The sequence below is a fragment of the Chiloscyllium plagiosum genome, chromosome 31 (assembly GCF_004010195.1).
Source record: "Chiloscyllium plagiosum isolate BGI_BamShark_2017 chromosome 31, ASM401019v2, whole genome shotgun sequence".
Lineage (NCBI taxonomy): Eukaryota > Metazoa > Chordata > Chondrichthyes > Orectolobiformes > Hemiscylliidae > Chiloscyllium > Chiloscyllium plagiosum.
The window spans coordinates 12,804,708-12,808,900 of record NC_057740.1 but is presented as its reverse complement, the minus strand read 5'-3'; the positions used below and the strand labels follow the sequence as shown (position 1 = coordinate 12,808,900).

Genomic DNA, 4,193 nt, shown 5'->3' with positions numbered 1-4,193 from the left:
CGTGTTTACCCTCTGTCTATCTCATGTTGTATTTATGGTTCTAGTGAACCACATGCATAACACCATATATTGAATAGGACACAGACCAGAGGGGTTCCTAATCCTTGACAATCCAAATCCATTGGCTCCCTATGTGCTGCACACCTCCCTGCTTCAGACTTCACTGAGCACTCAATTCACACCATCACTTTTGGATACCAAGCCCAGGGAAAGAATAGGGATGTTTTAGCACAGGGTAATGGTGTCAGCATAATTCATAGGCCTGTGTATGCCTTGTTCATCTTGATTTTGAATTCTACAGCAACCTCTCAATGCAGACATCGATCCACGAAACATACAGGGCACTGTGAGTCCGTCAGTGGGCAGGGCAGCTTCAGAATGTCAGTACTCCTCTGGGTGCACGGTAGCCCTCGAAAGACGCTAGGGATGTCGGCAGAGTGCCAAGCTGAGCCGGGAATGGTGTGTGGTAAAATGGTGATAGAATTAGGTGAGCGGGAAGCTCTGAAGCAGGGCGGGTAGTTAATGAGGCCAATTTAGTAAGATTGGTGAGAAATCTCATTAGACCTCATGATGAAAACCCTCCAAAACTTTATGCAACTTATACTCGGTCAAAAGAAAACGTTAGATTCAGCCCAATGGCTGAAAAATGCCAAAATAATCCAGTCAATCAATTATTTTCTTTGGAGCTTTACTGGATCAGAAATAAAATTTTATTTGTAAACTGTTCAGTGAATATTTCAGTTCCTAGGAGGTCACTTGTTAGTACCAGAAAATAAAATAACTTCACCCTTGAGCAGTCATTGAGATGACAGATACACGTACATTGTGTGCCTGTGCATTCTGGTATATGTATACTGATAAATGGTGAGATGTGTCTAGTGTTGCCTGACCAATCTGACATTTCTCCAATTGTTTCCCTCCTTCTAAATGAGGATTCTCAATGATAAGCCCATTGTGCCCTGTCTGAAATGGTAAGCAGAAAATAAACACTGTTCAAGGCAACTATCAAAGCAGATAGCAACAGCGTATATTCATCACAAAGTAAGTCAGAAATATGTTTTTGCTCTGAATGCTAATGTGAACCACTTTTAAATTTTCTTTTGCCCAGCGGACAGTGGCTTTGGGCACCCACTATATAAGATTAATGAAATGGAATATGTAAACAAGATGTGAAATTAAGGAAAACATGATGAGTAAGTTGATGAAGGCAATAATATCGATCGACCAAATATGATTATGTGCTTCCACATTTTTCAGAAGATTTAACATTAACCAGGGAATGAAGGAGAAATAAAAGGGATTGGGATGGACCAGAAAGAAGGTAGGGCACATGTTCCAATCTCAATTATCTTTCTCACCATTGCTTCTGTGAAAATGATTGAAAAATACAAACTCAACTCTTGAAATCAAATGCAAAGGATGGCTCCTTTACTAACTTTCTACAGAACATTCAACATCTTTTAGAATTATACCTCAGCAAAAGTGCGAGCCATCAAAATTGAGATGAAGAATGGAAAGGAAAACATAGACATGGCCCCAATGCCCACAGCTCATGTTTCAGTGATCGACCCAAGATGGTATCATGGATAACCTTTTTGTAGCAGAGAATAAAAATGTACATTTAAACATCACTACTTAAAGCCATCAAAATTATTCCTGCTTCACCATTACTTTCCTGTTAGCATCCCAGTATCCTCCAATCTCCACAGTTGACTTCCCAAGCTCTCTGATCGCAAGTAGTGGGCTGTGATAAACCCCCTGGGAATTTCATTAAGCAGACCCCCAGTACTGACCCTTCCCCCGATGAATGAACAGACCCCTGACTGATTTCTATGCAGTTCCCTGACTCAATGTACCATGGTTACCCAGACTGGTTCCTCTCGACCAATAGCACTGACTCTGACTGACTTTCTAAACTGTAGATGTGCAGACTGCCAAACAATCCCAAGAAGCAAACTCACTGTGTCCTAGCCCCTGGACTGAGATCCAATGATGCTAATAACTTATTGTATAGGATCTTCTGACTGAAAGCAGTTTCTCTTGGCCTGACTGAAGACTTCACTGATTCGACATTGAGACCTACTCATTTCCTTGCTGCATGTCCAATATGCTTACCATGTATATTGCTGGAACATGGTGCAGTTGTGACATTGGTGTTACATGGTGTGGTACAACAACATGTCCATGTTGACTGCTGATAATCCTGATGAGCTGCCTGCCTTTGTGCCTGTGTTAAATAGCCAGGTGATGCAGGAGGACTCTAAGCCTTTAAGTTCTGTCTGAGGGGGCAAAGTGCAAAGAGACACGGCATGGCTAAGGTGCACTGAGTTTCCAAGTAGCTGCAGAGTGAGTGAGCACTAAGAGAGCAAGTGAGGAGCTCCAAGATACCCCCGGTCCGATCCATGATGGTTACCTGTCCCTAAAAGCTGGAGTTCCTGACAATGCAGCACTCTCTCTGTTCTGCATTAGAGTTTTAGCTCAGATTTTGTATGCCAATCCTTAGTGGGCTTGAAGGAATAATGGGAAAGGGTAGAATAAGATACCATCATGTAATTCACTTCTACTTGTTATGGTGCTGGAGGTCTTTCCTGTTGACAGGTAGAGCCAGCGAGAGAGTATACTACCTCTTCACTGGAAGTCTCGCTAATCTATGAGTCAATCAGTCAGTAGTAAGGCCAAAAGTGGGCCTTCCTCTGGGAGCAAGGACCTCATCTACTGAGACCTATCAGTCAATCACAATCTAAGAATAAGGGGCAAGTCATTTAAGGCTGAGATGAGGAAGAATTTCTTTACTCAGAGAGTTATGAATTTGTGGAAGTCTCTACCACCTGAAACGGTTCAGGCCAGTTCATTCGATATATTCAAGAAAGAGCTAAAGGGATCAAGGGGTCTGGAGAGAAAGCGGGAGAAGAATACTTAAATTCCATGATCAGCCACGATCATATTGAATGGTGGTGCAGGTTTGAACGGCCGAATGGCCTACTCCTACACCTATTTTCTATGTTTCTATGTTTCCTGTATTTAGGGGAGGCTGTGGCTGCTGCAGGAAAGTCCAAGGATCTCAAAGTACCAAGGCCACAGGTTAGTCACATGTGTGTAGGTGGAGAGAGGGTTTCCTGAAGCGGGCGTCATGGAGAGAGGGGACTGGGGAGCTGGCAACAAAGGCAGGATTGTGGCTTTCTGCTGTTCTGCCCCCTTCACCCACCAGCTACTATTCTGTGCTGGGCAGTCACTAGGCCTCTGTAAAATGAAAGGATATACAAGGTGACCCGGGTATCCAAGGAGTCATTTTCCACGGTTTTGGTTACCCACTGTTTAACGTGGTCAGAACATATTTTAGGGAACGCTCTGGGACCAGGGACCAGGAGCTGCCGGGAAGGTAAATTTCCCATTGAAGTGAATAGGTTTGCTTCCATCTGTGGTTTTGGGCTTCCGCGGTAAGTTTAGGAACATATCCCCCCACGGATACTGGGGGACTACTGTACAAAATTGTTGTTTACTGTGATCCAACAGGGAGGTTTATTCAGTTGCTGTGCATTCAGTAACAGCACAAAGAGAAGTTTGCTCAAATCCCCAAACATGTCTGATGACTCACCAGTGACTTGTTTCTTAAAGGGACACTCTCCCAGCATAGCATTCACCTTCTATAATACATAACACTCAGATTTCCTGATGCCCCATCCTCAAATAGACCTTTGATTGAGGGACACACTCTATGCCATGACAAGCCGACTGCACAGTTTCAGTTGCCATGTGTCATTAGAGAGGCAATCTAATCGAGATCGGGAAGATGCTATTGGGGACTGGCAAAGTAGATGTAGAAAGTGTTATGACACAGGGTAAAGCCCCCTGGTAGTTTAAACTGGACACCCAGAGAAGCTCACCTCGCACTGTAATCTGTTAAATTTTGAGAGGCAAAGACCATGCCAGATCTCATTATTTAAGGCTAAAATTAACAATTTTATTCTTTAAGTTCAACATAGAACATTAAAATCACAACTACTTAGAACTCCGTTCTCTTAAACCTATCTTTTACCTCCCACTTCACAATACTGGTCCGATAATCAACTTCAAACCCAGTTATCATCTTCAGATATTGAATTTTCTCTGTAGATTTCTCCAGGTTGGCTTCGGTTTTCTGCTGCACAAATTTCTTATGGACGGGTACCTTTCAGAGAGCAATTCTGATGGCA

At 43.1% G+C, this 4,193-nt stretch overlaps 1 long non-coding RNA gene across 1 annotated transcript in view; it reads left to right on the top strand.

Moving 5' to 3' along the window:
• The first annotated feature begins 1,103 nt into the window (after positions 1-1,103).
• Positions 1,104-4,193, top strand: part of LOC122565087 — a 73,449-nt gene continuing 70,359 nt past the window's right edge. Inside the window, exon 1 of the long non-coding RNA XR_006316077.1 lies at positions 1,104-1,321. This is a non-coding gene — a long non-coding RNA (uncharacterized LOC122565087). The remainder of the gene's footprint in view (positions 1,322-4,193) is intronic.